At 36.6% G+C, this 16017-nt stretch overlaps 1 protein-coding gene across 3 annotated transcripts in view; it reads left to right on the forward strand.

Annotated features, from left to right (window-relative positions):
- Positions 1-16017, forward strand: part of LOC129725410 (neogenin) — a 229638-nt gene that overhangs the window by 90896 nt on the left and 122725 nt on the right. The window contains exon 1 of one of the 3 annotated variants that reach the window (XM_055681227.1): positions 6955-7239. The exons of the other annotated variants lie outside the window; for them this stretch is intronic. The gene's annotated coding sequence lies outside the window, so the exon portion shown is untranslated. Of the gene's footprint in view, positions 1-6954; positions 7240-16017 lie in introns of those variants that run through there. 3 annotated transcript variants of the gene reach the window in all.

The following is a 16017-nucleotide window of genomic DNA, read 5'->3' on the forward strand; positions in this document are numbered from 1 at the left end:
AGAAAAAAAAAAACCATTCGCCGATGATTCTAGTTCTCCCGTTTTCTTCAGTAGAATTGCCTGTCATTTCCAATAATTCTGCAGCTACCGAAAACTCCATAACAGCCGCCAGATAGTCAGGTGCTTAAGTATCAACGCGCCCAGCGCGATCAGCCAGAAATTGAAACCCGGCTTTTCTTTCTTCTTCACGATCAGCAACCAACGTCCGTGTGGTATCGGCACAATCATGGAATGAATTGTACATAAAACACAAAGCGCGCATTCTTAGTCAACTAGGTATATTCCGTCGACCTTGTTAGGGAAGGAAGCATTGTGCGACCAATCAGAGGTCGACATTTGCGTTTCGACAAGGCTTGACAATTTTCAATAGTACAATCGTTCGAACAATCAGATTACAACTTTCTGCATTTGGACGGGTGCTTGGTTGATTTACCAATCGATTACTGCAAAAATGACGAAAATCGGTTGGAAACTGACTGAGCTTAAAACAGTTGAAAATGGACAATTTTTGTGACGCTCTCGATGTTTTTGGTTTTTGAAATTGGATCCCTGTAATGAAACTCGTCCCCTGTATATGTTGCCGTAAGACGTAATTCTACGTCAAAACTATATAGACATAAGATAGGCTGTTGTAATTCTACGTTAACTTTGCGGTCCTGTCTTATTATCAACTTCTGCAACTATTTCATTTTGAAGTAGGTAATTCAAAAATGCTTCTGAAATGACTCTCAAACAAATGATTCTAAAATGATTCGAATTTTTTGAAAGTCATGCTAAAATGATTTTCAAATTATTCCTTAATGATTCTAAAATGCCCAACAAAATTTAGAATGATTCCAGAGTGATTGTAATATGTTTCAAAAATTCAAAAATTTAAAGGCATTTCTTTTATTTCACTACTCGTTTATCCATATTTTCGGCGTTCGGTCATATTCCGGTTTCGGGAGCTAGATAGTTTCTGATCATTTTGACTGTTTCCAAAAATGTAAGGTCGCCATCTTAGATTTCGAAACAGCCTCTGGGGCCGATTAGCGTTTTGGACATCATGCTGATCCCGGAAGCACCAATTTTGAGTGATATTTGACCATTTTGGACTGTTCGCCGAAAACCGGAAGCAACCTTCATGGTTTTCAAAATGACGTCTGTGATATTTTACAAATTCCGGACATTGCATGTTTTTTGACTGTTCTATATAGTTTTTCAAGAATCGGAAGTCGCAGTCTTAGATTTCGAAAAAGATTTTAGAGTTGGAAAAAAGGGTTTCGCCACTTTACTATCAGCAGTGTACAACTCAGTAGCTTCCGCTTTGTATAAATCGATAACGGCGCCGGTTACGTCCTACGGTCGATTAAGTAAAGAAAGAAGGAAATGTTACAATCTTTGTTAGAGATCGAGTTTATCTTTGCCATCTCAAACGACTATAACGGAAAGAAAGATTACTTTTTATCCGTGGTAAGTGATGGATTTTTATACTTTCATTCATCTCTCTACATATACTCTATTGCTCTTCTTTACCAAGTTTCGGCAATTATAACTACAGATCGGTCTCAGTTATGCAGAGTACCGGAAAATTATTTACTACGTATAATCGAGCCACACAAAAATTTTTCAAATTTGCGATCGGCGAACGTAAAATAGTTATTTTCTTTTGTTATTTTAACTGTATGATACAGTGGCGTAGTCACAAATTATTTCTGTGGGAAAAATAGCCAAAGTTTTAAAGCTTAAGCTGAAGAAAAAAAGTTAAACATTGATTGGTGTCATCTAACTCGTACATATTCCTAACATGCCATAAATGATAATGACAACAAATATACTTAAATGGAAAGAAAAAGTAAAATTTCGAAATAAAAATTAAAAATAAACAATAAAAAACAGTAATATTATCTGAATCGAGTATAAAAGTCCTGATAATCGAATCCGACTTGTATCTGGAGAGGTATTCATTCAATTGTATCTGACTTTTTTTTAAATTTCATTGTGGAGGAAGGGTCAAGTAGAGGGGGGTGTGAGGGAACCAGAGAATAAACCCATGCGTAAAAGTCCTTCTAACACCAAACGGTCTCATTCTACTAAGATTCGAACTCATGACCAATTGAAGCTCAAACCGGACTCTGTAACCTTGTGCTCCGCTTCTAGAAAAATTTCAGAATAATATTAGAATAATCCGAAAATTGTTTTAAATTAAAAGTATTCAAAATGATTTTGGATAAATTAAAACTAATTTAAAGAAAAACAAATGATTCCTGAATAATTCAAAATCAATTTCAGACATATTCTATGGCAATAAAATAGATTTCCAAAATTTAAACAATGACTAATTTTTTTTCATGTTCGTTGATTTCGGCTGAGTAGTCACAAAAATTGGAACGACTTATTTTATACTATCAGACGTTTCGTCACTCATCAGTGACATTTTCAGGGGAGAATATTATTTGTTCGTTCCTTGACAAAATGATCCATGCTTTTTGAAGCTAATCGTCAACACTGATTGGGGCGATTTTGGGTACACTCTGTTTGCTGTGGACCTATTGCGATAACGGAAGGTAACGTTAGTGTTAATGATAAGCTTATAAACAACCATCTTGATGAGGAACGAACAAATAATGTATTCCCTGCAGATGTTCTGATCTGTGACGTAACGTCGGATAGTATAAAATAAGTCATTCTAATTTTTGTGACTGCTCAAGTGAAAGTATAACCAACGTACATAACATCGCAACAGTCGAAATACTAGCAATTTTTTTTCATATAATTCTTAAATAATTAAAAAATGATGCCTTAGAGCTCCCTCATAATTCTAATGATTCGAAAATGACTTTTATACATCAAAAAGATTTCTTAAATGATTCTTAAGTGATTTCAAAATAGTTTTTAAATGATACTAAAACAATAACTCTAAAATAAAACTTCACTGATTCTGAAATTACTTTCAAACGAATTAAAACAATTCCTAAATTCTATAATTTTAAATGATTCTATAACTGTTCTTCACTAATGCTCCAATGTTTGAATTTTTGACATTCTCAAAATAATTTGAAAATGATTCTAGGATAATTCTCTAATATTTCTGAATTTTATAGTTGTTCTATATGAACTGTGAAATAATTGAAATATCATTTTGAAATAACTATATTGTTCTTATATTTGGTGCGCACCTAAGTTCTCCTTTGTGTGGCGTGAGCATGTCTGATTTTGTGCCAAATAATTTACAGGATGTGTTACTTTTTCTTGTTTCATTAAAAGAAAATGGCGGCTGAAGCGCATTGAGAGTTGGAAAAAGTTTACGGAAATGCTGCTTTAAGTAAAACACCGAGTCTTTATTGGCACCACCAGTTTAAAAATGATAACTTAGATGTTGACGACTGGCCGTGTGAAGGAAGGCCAAAAACCTTCGAAGATGCTGAATTGGAGGAATTGCTCGATGAAGATCCATGCCAAACGCAAGAACAGCTTGCTTCGGTGTTATAGGTTACACACAAAGCGATTTCCAAGCGTTTGCATGCTTTAAAAATCAGGGGAAAAATGAACCAAGGGATCACCGTTTTTTGGTGACATTCGAGAGCCTTCCTCTATGACAGTAGTGGTATAGTGGTAAAATAAAAAAAAAAATGTTTTGCGACTGTAACGTTTCTGTCTAGTTCCCCATACACGGATGTTTGTTCTTTGCCGTTCACCATATTCCCGGTATGCGATACACACATCCTTCAGTACACAGCCGCTTTATTTCCGGGTTTGTTTTCCTTTGCACGAAGGCTGTTGATAAGATGCCGAGCAGTCTGTATTTCACTCCTCAAGCTTATTTTTTTACAGCCTCTCATGACAGCCGTCAAACGACTTTGGCCATAGGCAAATAAATCATCTCCGGTGTATTTGGCCTGCTACCGAAATGGCTGAATGTGTAGTGCCACCTTTTGCGATGCTCTGTTGCCAATGCATTCTCAATGTGATTAACCGATTGCTAGCGCTGGTAGCTATCCCAAATACCCAGCAACAGAAAAAAGTGTTCAGAGAAGACAGTAAAAAAAGCTGTACTTTTGAAATGCCTGCTTCGGATCCTTCTTATTTGAAACCAATGGACTTATTGTGACGTGTGATAAGAAATGGATTCATTACAGCAGCCCAAAGAAAAGCATGTTATGGAGATTGCCCGGTCATGCTTCTATGTTGTCGGTTTGGCAAAATATACACGCTGCGAAGGTTGTGCTAAGTATTTAGTGAGACCAGGTCAGTTTTATTTGTTTTGAGATGTTTAAACTCAACGAAACCATAATCAAGCCGAGCACTGTGCGAACATCGGCCCAATGCAAGCAAACAACAACAATATAGCACGCTAGCCTGGAGAGCTAAAAGCGGTCTCGATCAACTAGATTAGTTGAGAGAATTTGTTATCGATATTGTTTTTGGCATATTTTGCATGTTGTAGGATAAGTACAACGATACACTGTGCCCCAGTGCTGAGTCACGAAAATTTCCAGCCTGGAATGATCCTCGGCCTGATCGGGAATCGAACCCGACAGTACAACCGTGTGTGGAAGAGCTAGCCGACCGACATCGCTAACTACAGAACCACGGGAACCACGATACGAGCAAAGGCACGAAAAAATGATTCTACTGCATGACAACGCTCGGTCTCATAATGCCAGTTGAATGTTTCTTTTAAAATATTCCATTTTTCAAAATAATTTCAAAATCATTATAAAATTTTCTGCTTAAAATTAAAAAAAAAAAAAATAATTGTCAAGAGCCTGCCGTCTACATGACACAAAACGATTGAACTCCGATTCAATCTCCAAATGCTCATAATGCATGCACTTACGTGCTCATTTGTCCGGGAACAGAAAGAAAAACTCATAACGATATGCATCGTTAAAATTAGTGCAATGTTTTGATAACCACAAGCAGTGTCAAAACACATCCACTCTAATTTACGTCAACATCATACTTCAGTCTGTGTTTATAGCGTAACGAGACCCGGACAAACAGACACACCATTCGCGTTTGTTATAAAATGTTTATCATGTGCTACAGTTTCTCACCGCTGCGGAAAACCTACCTACCAAGTCTACGCTATTTAAACCGAACAGCACTTCTGATTTTGCTCGATACTGCCTACTGCAGCCGAAAACATAATACAGTCTCTTCAAAGCTAGTAGCAAGCACAAAGAGCCGTGCTCCCAAACGATCGATACGGACAGGAATAGGAAACAGAGCAACAGAAACCAAAACACATGTTCATTTCGTTTAACAGCTGTCAGCTGTCAAAATTTTTCCGTAGCATATCTTCGTTTTTTTTTCAGCCATTTGACTTTTCATCAGTTTGCGGCTTTGGGGTCGACTAGTGTGCGCGAGTTCCGTCCGGGATTCGGTACGACCTCCAAGTGGGGGCGTGTACGTGACCGAAAGACGGAGAGCTTCCCGTGTCTTGATTTTGCATATGTTTTTATCTTTATGAATAGATGTTTTAAATTAATTTTATCTGAACAAAAATAATTGAAAAGTGCTATAATTTACACTTTTTACTTTTGAGCAATCTGTGCTCAATCCAATTTCATTTTCAAATCCGAACAAGATTAACTTGAGACGTCTGGCGGGGACGTTCGTCCAAATGTCTGCAAGCGATACTGCCTTTTTTGGGTTATGCCGGCCGCCAGTACGGAATGAATATTTATACTGCCATATGGGTCCAACCGGACTCGAGAAAAAGCGGGGAATACGGGATAACGAAGCATAACTTTTGAGCGAACCTAAAGTACACTTTATGATGATCTCAGATCTTATGGCTCGAGCATGATCCTGTGTGCGGGGCCGATGATGGGACGACCAACGGCTGACGGGTGGCGAACTTTGCGATTCACGGAATTTACCAAAAACTGTTGTATGCATTTTGTTTTCTTGCATTTGGCTGCTTGTTTCTGTACGATGACGCGTGTTCCCTGCTTTCGGTTGCACCTGGTCAATCTGTGGACTGGTCAGACAGAGCCCCGGCCGAATGGTCGGGTAAAGCGTGTTGGTCAAATAGGATTACTTATTGAAACGAGCGGATTAAAATCGAAAGTGTGTTTGGTCGTCCTTGCTTTCGGTCAGTCGAACACGAAGGGAGTATTAAATCGAAGGATTATTATACATCCAGTGAGGAAATCCGGCTTGCTTTTTTGTCTGGATTATTCCGATCCATGTAACGATTTTCACTTTCGTTTGTGAAAGGCTACGGTAAACAAGGTGGAAACCGCGTTTCAGTTTACGCTTTATTCAATTCTATTGTCATCAAGATTCTATTGCAGCTTTGGTTCTAGTAATTTCGAAACTTAAACCAGGGTGGGTAATATTGAATATTTATTTCAACGATCGATTGATATTCTTGGCCATTCATATAATTTGCACCTTTCCTGATGTACGTCTCTAAAAACAAGCTGGGAAATGTAAAGTTTGACTTAAGCGTAAATATCAAGCTGTTTGTCTCTCATTTAATTCAGTGATACGCTAAAAATTACCGAACATTATTTCAAGCACCTCAGTATCGCTAGATTAAACTAGATTCGACCGATTGCCGCCTCGAAACAATATTAATGATGTACCTCAGTACATTGACAAGGTATTATAGACCATATATTTGAGGGTCCTTGGATGGTTTATATGGTTTTGATTATAGCTTTCGCATAATATTTTCGGCTATTCGGTATTAGCAAACCGGAGTGTATCATTCCACATTTGTTTTTTTTAACTCGCACCTGTCCAAGCAAAATCTTCGCTCGTCAAAGCGTCATAAGCGATCTATTTAGGACGGATTTTATGACAGCCTCGTAGTCAATACCGTTACGCTGGTGCCGGGCACCATAACAAACAATGGCCATCGAAAGAAATACAGCTCATGTTTTTTTTTCATTCTTCCGTTTCAGGTAAATCACGAACTTATTATTTCCCGCCAGATTCCCCACATTCCGATAATTCACGATTTTTCCCCATTTGGAGCCAATTTGGCGCGGGCTGGACGGCACGCGCGTTAGCTCTGCCATCATAAGTCTTGCGTTGGTACGAGCGCCGACGAACGGTACGTTTGTGGCATTCGAAATAAATATAATAATGCTGAGGTCGACGAAAAGTATTCGTCCCCCCCTCCGTATCCGTATCTATCGATGGGGCTCGCGCGATTGATGAATGAAAGCCGATATGAAGACCCTCTTGGCTGGCGAGATGTGTTCTAGTCTGGCGTACGAGGCTGCCTTCGTTTGGATCATGGTGAGTTTGGTTTTTGGTAGGGTGGAAGGAGGGGCGCGGCGGTTTGGCTCAGAAAGAGGTCAAAGCTGACAAGCAAGAAAAGATTATTGCTGGTTGTCGTCGCTCTATCGAGAGAAAAAAAAAATAAACGGAACGGTCGAGACATGTTGTTTATTCAATAGCTATGCAATCTGTTCATTTTAGGAATTACGATGATGACAAAATCTTGTAACTATGGATGGCATTCGTTCAATATTCAAATCCAAAGATATGCTTAAAGTGATTCCGCTTGAAGTAAGCTGTTGCTCGAGTGTCACATAGTTTGGGACAACTTGATGGCTGAACTTTTTTTTCGATATGATTCAATTTTTTTTCTCCCTAATACAGTACAGCTGAAAGAGCAGTCCACTTTTCTCATGTGATAGTTCAGCTTGGACAGCCGTGCGACTCCAACGCTTTTTTGTTCGATATTCCACCCAGTCGCTGGCTGTATGGTAATGAAGCTATCCTCACTTGATACTTTATGGTCAATTATCGATTTTTCTTTTCTGAAGTATGTTTTGTTTAGCAACAACGCAAAAAAGGAGAGGACCGAAAATGAAAACATTTAAGTCTGGTAGCTTTAAGCTGAAGTAGGTGTTAGTAAGCCTTCCATTGGCAAAGGCTTTATTCGTGGAGTGGATGTAGGACAAATAAAGATATTGATCACTATTAGGTGAAGAAGTTGAGAGCGGCTTTTATTTTTCTTTCTTGACACGGTTTCGCTTATTATGACGTCTAGGAGAGGAACCCTCTTTGGAATGAGTGTGGTTTACTAGCTTGTAGGAGACCGACTTTGGTGTAGAAAATTTATCATAGAACTATGCTGACCGCGTGTTTGAAGGCAACTCCTGGTTGTAATTTTTTTCATGTAGACGGCAGGCTCTTGACAATTATTTTTTTTTTTTTTAATTTTAAGCAGGAAATTTTATAATGATTTTGAAATTATTTTGAAAAATGGAATATTTTAAAAGAAACATTCAACTGGCATTATGAGACCGAGCGTTGTCATGCAGTAGAATCATTTTTTCGTGCCTTTGCTCGTATCGTGGTTCCCGTGGTTCTGTAGTTAGCGATGTCGGTCGGCTAGCTCTTCCACACACGGTTGTACTGTCGGGTTCGATTTAGTATTTAGTGAGACCAGGTCAGTTTTATTTGTTATGAGATGTTTAAACCCAACGAAATAATCAAGCCGAGCACTTTGCGAACATCGGCCCAATGCAAGCAAACAACAACAATATAGCACGCTAGCCTGGAGAGCTAAAAGCGGTCTCGATCAACTAGATTAGTTGAGAGAATTTGTTATCGATATTGTTTTTGGCATATTTTGCATGTTGTAGGATAAGTACAACGATACACTGTGCCCCAGTGCTGAGTCACGAAAATTTCCAGCCTGGAATGATCCTCGGCCTGATCGGGAATCGAACCCGACAGAACAACCGTGTGTGGAAGAGCTAGCCGACCGACATCGCTAACTACAGAACCACGGGAACCACGATACGAGCAAAGGCACGAAAAAATGATTCTACTGCATGACAACGCTCGGTCTCATAATGCCAGCTGAAAATCAATTTCAAAATGATTCCAAAATTGTTTCTAACAATTTTTTAGAATGATGCCTGGGTCATATCATAATGAGTCTCAAATAATTCTTAAATAAATCTTAAATTGGTTTGAAATTATTATAATTTTAAACTAAGCTGAATGTTTCTTTTAAAATATTCCATTTTTCAAAATAATTTCAAAATCATTATAAAATTTTTTGCTTAAAATGAAAAAAAAAATAAATTTAATTGTCAAGAGCCTGCCGTCTACATGACACAAAACGATTGAACTCCGATTCAATCTCCAAATGCTCAGAATGCATGCACTTACGTGCTCATTTGTCCGGGAACAGAAAGAAAAACTCATAACGATATGCATCGTTAAAATTAGTGCAATGTTTTGATAACCACAAGCAGTGTCAAAACACATCCACTCTTATTTACGTCAACATCATACTTCAGTCTGTGTTTATAGCGTAACGAGACCCGGACAAACAGACACACCATTCGCGTTTGTTTGACTAACAAATGGATAAGGCATATTTTTTGATTAAAATATTAATAATTTCGAGTAGAATTGAGATATTCACGATGTCAGCATTGCAAATTGTTTCTCTTTAAAATCCCTAGAAGTCGTGTGAGTCGTGTGCAGAATGTGGTTTTCAATCCAAATCGGTAATTTTCAAAGATAGAGAAAAGCTTTTTCTGCAAAGTTGCTTAAAATTAACGGATCTATAACATTGTAGATCAACGTTTTCTTCTATATACAAAGATACAGAAGTTTGATACTTGATTTCATGAAAAATTTGAATCACCAGGCAAAGTACTGTGACGCTACGCTACGCTCCCAAAGTTGAGGCCACTGACTCCGAATGTCGGTGTCAGTAGAAAATTTTAATAATCTCGACTCGTTGTTGGATCGTGTATCTTTCCATTATGAAATGGCAAACCTCACTGAAGAGAAATGTCAAGAGAGCGTGAAACAATATGGCGTCGTTTGCTGTCGCTATTGGTCTACTTTTGTAGCGCTCTAATTAAAAAACCCTTTGTATTCAGAAGATCAGTGAACTAGTTCTTTCGATCTTTTCGTTCCACTTTTGCCATCCATTCGTGTGTGTACTCGTCGTTAGCCAACCTGTGTACCTGTGTCTGGATTGTGGCAAGTTATTATTTTTTTCTTGTTCTCGTGGTTGATGCACGTATTAGGCATAGAAGAGCTGACAGCCGGTGGCAGCTAGTTACTGGGAGTTCTATTACAGTTTTACGGGCGGCTTTAGCTTGATAGAAAAGGTGTAAAACTAATCACATGGCTCTCGCTTGCGGTGTCTGATAGAACGGCTGTTAAAAAGAACTAATTCAACTCAGTGAGCGGAACCGCTCTGATCTGCTCACTGTAGTCAACCATTTTTCCCACCTGAGCAAAATCATTTCAAATCGCCTGGAAATACGCGAAAATTTAATCGGCCATCTTTGATTTGAATGAAACTTTGCACACGTATTTGGCTTAGCAAACTGAGCATTTTTCACAGGTGGAGAGATTTTTTACACCCATGAGTTAAATTCTAAAAGGGCTTATGCCTTTTGGCATAGGTTTTATTCGAAGCATTGTAGCCCAGAAACCGTTGGTTGTATAGAAAAACTGTCTGAGAATGAGTTGTAGGGAATTAAAAATGCACCATAAAAAAATATACACTGTACAAAAAAAATTTTTTTTGACCAAAAAAAATTAAAAATAAACATTAAATTTCAATTAAAAAAAAAAGAGTTGAATTTTTTTTTTAGTTTTTTTTTTTAAAGAAACTTGACGTTAATACGCAACTTTCAAAAAAAAAAGTCCAGGATGGAGAAATGAAAAATAATTTTTTTATGGTAGATTAATTTTTTTATTAAAATTCTAATCTAAACATTTTTCAAAATATTTGTATTCTGATGATCTTGAAAGATGCAGAGAGTCATTTTGAATCAAACGGCTCTTGGTAGTTAACATTCTAAAGGCATTGGTTTTCGGGTTATTTCTAATTTAAGCTCGAAAAATCATAATTATTTAGGAAAATACACGTTTCTCTTGATTTGTCCATGGTTCTCCAGCAAAAACCATACGTTCATTGGAATGCTTCATCAAAAATATACAATCTTTGACAACAAAACGATTGGGCAAACGGTTCTCAAGAAAAGAGTTAAATGTTCTAAGTGATATAAATATATATAAGAATCAAATATTTATTTTCGAGTTTTATTATCTTAGGAACATATTTTTTTATGACATAGATACTTTGCAGAACTAGTTTCACCTTATATTTTATAAACATCATAAGTAAACGATTCGTCATCTTTTGAATACAGCTTCGTTTGTATCTTATTTTCTGAAGTCGGAACAAAAGAGTAATACTTTTGTGTGACAGCTATCATTATAGATTTTTTGAAAATATTGCTCCATTCTGTTACTCCTTGTTCATATTCTTCATATGATACCCAACTAAATGACATTTTTGATGGATTTCTATTTCAATCATACAATTCTTCTGCGCTTGTAAGCAAAGTTTTTTCTATTTTATATGCGCAAAGTTTTTTCTATTTTTATATTGTGAGGCAGCTCCATCAGACATTTATATTGCTTTTTTCAACTCTATTGTTGTTTTCAAAAAACTCATTAATTTGGCAATGAACACCTGAACCGCAACAGTATCATGATGGAGTACTTCTGATATTATGATGAGGCTGATATTCTAAAGTGTTCCAGATTCTGAATAGTAAACAACGAAGGGATGAATGGTGACTTGACTATCATTCCAATAACTACACGAATCACAAATTGATAAAGACATATCAAAATGAGCTTGACTGTTCAATATTTTTAATTTTGCAAAACGTTTTCGTTTAATTTGCGTAAGCTTGATTCCATTTTCACTTTATTCATCTTCCCAAAATGCAAACTGTTACTAACACATCTGGAGTAGTGCAATCGTATTTATATACGAAAACAGATATTATAGGTGACCCCAGACTTTACAAACAGTTATTATTAGTAAACAAGTAGGTTGTGTTGCACGACAAACATATTATTTTATAAAACATTTTTATAAAACATTCGAGCAAACTTATGATGTATATAAAATATAAGGTGAAACTAGTTCTGTAAAGTATCTATGTCATAAAAAAATATGTTCCTAAGATAATAAAACTCGAAAACAAATATTTGATTCTTATATATATTTATATCACTTAGAACATTTAACTCTTTTCTTGAGAACCGTTCGCCCAATCGTTTTGTTGTCAAAGAATGAATTGTATATTTTTGATGAAGCATTCCAATGAACGTATGGTTTTTGCTGGAGAACCATGGACAAATTAAAAAATACGTGTATTTTCCGAAATATTAATAATTTATTGAGCTTAAATTTGAAATAACTCGAAAACCGATGCCTTTAGAATGTTTACTACCAAGAGCTTTTTGATTCAAAATATTTCTCTGCATCTTTCAAGATCATCAGAATACAAATATTTTGAAAAATGTTTAAATTAGAATTTTTTATAAAAAAATTAATCTACCATAAACAATTATTTTTCATTTCTCCATCCTGGACTTTTTTTAAAAGTTGCTTATTAACGTCAAGTTTCTTTAAAAAAAATAAGAAAAAAATTCAACTCTTTTTTTTTTAAATTGAAATTTAATGTTTATTTTTAATTTTTTTTTGGTCAAAAAAAATTTTTTTTTTGTACAGTGTATTTTTTTTATGGTGCATTTTTAATTCCCTGCAACTCATTCTCAGACAGTTTTTCTATACAACCAACGGTTTCTGGGCTATAATGCTTCGAATAAAACCTATGCCAAAAGGCATACGCCCTTTTAGAATGTAACTCATGGGTGTGAAAAATCGCTCCATCTGTGGAAAATGCTCAGTTTGCTAAGCCAAATACGTGTGCAAAGTTTCATTCAAATCAAAAATGGTCGATATTCGACCTTCGGTGATTTGGCGCGATCTTGCTCACCTCTAGTTTGTTTCCATGGACTAAGATTAATTCGATGTCTCGAAGGTTAAAGTTCTTAGAAAAGTTGAAACAACTTTCTTTCTCAAACAATTCGTTAACTGACATTTTCTCTCTGATATGTGTGATAAACATGAGTTTTTTTGTTGACCAAATTAAACTTTGAAGTTTACTTTACAAGTTGTTCTTGGCACCAAGCATCTAACTCTTTTAGTTTAGCTGCAAAGCAATAAAGTGCGCCTTTGTTTAGTGTTGTAAAATTCGTCATTTGCTGCTCCACTGTGTTGACGTAGACGCGTCGTTGACGTCGTGCACAGCAACAAAACCCATGTTTATCAAACATTTTAGAGAGAAAATTGCAGTTTAGTTCTCAAAAAACATTTGATTTCACATTTGTTCCTTTCAAAGTGCTTCCTCTACTCTCTAATTCGATGTTTTTAAGGCACTATTAAGTACGAAATTTTCTCAGCTTTACAATGATACCAACGGCTAGCTATCCCACCTCTTGTGCTAGACCTCATTAACCCTTTCCCGCTCATGGTGACTCTAAAGCACCAAGAATTATAATCATCATATCTTGACATAAAATAGTTTGTTGTGCTTACGATTGTTCCATAAACTTTTACATGCTGCCTCAGAGCATCACTGGGCATTTTCTTCAAAATACTACAGTTGACAGTAATTTTAGTTAGTCTACAAAGTGTTCAACTTGAATTTTCTCGTGAAGCTTTAAATTTCAATGATAAACCTTGTGAGCAGGAGAGGGTTAAAGGCAAATATAACCGAAAACTGAAATACATTGTAGTACAGTAATACAGCCCTAGAGTTGTATGAAATGGTGACGTGGGACTGAACACTGTAATTATGGTTTTTTTTTTGTTACAAAATATGCAGAGTCTGCTGACACAATCAATGTGTTTGCTAAGCGACTGTACGTGTTTTTATTTTCAGCCTCCCCTGGAAATCAATTTTTGAAATATATTCAACAACACTCGAAAGAATATCGTTTATATTTGGCAATATTATGCCTGTAGTATTTTTTTTGTACAAACAACATGTATTTGACAAGACACAAGCATATCGAACTTGTTGAAGAAGCACCTAGAATTTCTCGTAATGCGTCAAAGTCAGAATTAACTCTATATCCTCAAAAACCAAATCCAATAATCATCTAACAATTTTGAAATGTAAAAAGAGATTCTGAATGAATCTTAGTAAATAAACTACAAATTCACAAGCATTCGCAGGCTCTTACTCTTCTATACATGTGAATATTTGGGAATTTACTCTTTCGATACTATCCGGTCACGATCATTTAGTAAATATCGAAGATAAAACTAAATAAATATCCGTTGCAAAAATTTACAATTCTTGTTGAGTAATTTATGGTAATCATATTTATGAGATAAACTTTAAATCACCATCAACAGCCGCATTGCAGTTTTTCCACGATTGCACACGAATAGAAATGTACGAACAAAAGTGTACCAATGCAATACGAATAAAAGTGAATCGCTGCAATCATAGACGACGAGAGACCTGCGGTTCTTCACTCCACTGGTACTGTTGCTTTTACCGGCATGTTTTCTTTCAAGACAACAGTTTTTATTAGGTTCTGAAAGCAGGATTAGAAATTGTTCAAGAATGGGGATTGCTTCAAAATTTTCGGAAAACTTTTACCTTCGAGACATCATATTAGTTCAAGCTCATGGAAGCAAAAATAAATTGACCTATTGGGACGGGGAGACTCTGTCGATTTCTATTTCGATATTGATACAGAGAATATCACAGGAAACAGATGGTGTCCATCCACGTCGTCCGTGCTAGGAATGCTCGCATGTAATTGGTTCATTATTCGCGTAAATTTGTCATTGAATCTTTTTATCAATTTACCGCTTAGCAATGAAACTAGCGTGATAACTAGCGTATTACAAAATTGTTCTACATTTTATCTATCCAACAACATATTGGTTATTGTTAATTGAGCTCCCTAACACCCTGTATATGGGAAGCAATACAGTAATATCACATACATAATCAATAACAATGAAAGTCTTATGACATTCTGCTATCGTTCAATGCAGAATTTCCTTTGTTTCTTTTCCACTGGCGAAAATAGTTCAGGGTCCATTTGTTGCGAGTAAACAGCATAGATGCAGTTTATGAAAAATTTACATACATGCACATCTAATCTTTGAGAATATGCAACCCCCATTGCACTCCAATAGTGCACCATCGCAACCCATAGCTGCTAGGTACGTACGTACAAAATGAGGATAAGTGAAAACACTTTTTCCCGTCGAGCACCAAGTTGTCTCCTACCCGAGTGGCTCTCGGTTCCTTCACGTTACACATGTACGTACACTACCTACGTACAATGTACAACATAGTGCTACTGGCTGAATGCCGAGAGCAGCTTTTTGTGCGAACGGCGCGAATAAGTAGCTCTAAGATGGTAGAAGCGATTTCCCTTCTTTGGCTGGTAACCGTGTCAGAAATAATAGACATTTGGAAGCCCATTTGTTATGGCATATCGTACAATTTTCTCCTTCTCGATTATGAGTCCCGGCTCGGGTATGGCAGAGTACATTTGCCGAAGAGAGTTCCACTGTGCCACAGATCTGCAGGCTTGCTGGAGCTTGGGCTTGATATACAATATTGTCTCCATACTGGAGTGTGGTTTGGTTTTCCCCATGCACGTATTCAACATATGGAGAAATAGTGGCTAAGGTTCACTTAATAATACTCACTGAATAAGGTTGAAAGCAGTGTAGTACAAAGTAGGGTGGATTGTTGGATGTGACTGGTGCGGAGAACATTAATGAAATAATAACAGAGAACAAAAGTTTACGAGCAAGAATCGTTCTAGGCTCGTACATATTGAATGGAAAAGCATCGGCTTTGATTCAATGGAAATTGGATAACGCTTTGTGAGAGTTATTATGCAAGTTTTTGCTTTATGTTTCCCTATTAAACGCAGCAGTTATTACAGTATATTGTGGCTGATGATAAACCCCAGTTTGTGAAAATTATGAGCAGAAAAGACGAGTCTTTTGAACCCAGTTTTCAGCATTGGCTGAGTTTTACGATTCGTACTGTTTCTTATTTATTTAAAATCGATGCAGCAGAACATCAAGACAAGAAAGAAAGATACTTTCAGATTGTAGCTTTCCGAACCAACCATGTCTGACGCAAACCGCAGGCTAAAGTAAATGAACTTGAAAACTGT

Source organism: Wyeomyia smithii, chromosome 2 (assembly GCF_029784165.1).
Source record: "Wyeomyia smithii strain HCP4-BCI-WySm-NY-G18 chromosome 2, ASM2978416v1, whole genome shotgun sequence".
Classification (NCBI taxonomy): domain Eukaryota; kingdom Metazoa; phylum Arthropoda; class Insecta; order Diptera; family Culicidae; genus Wyeomyia; species Wyeomyia smithii.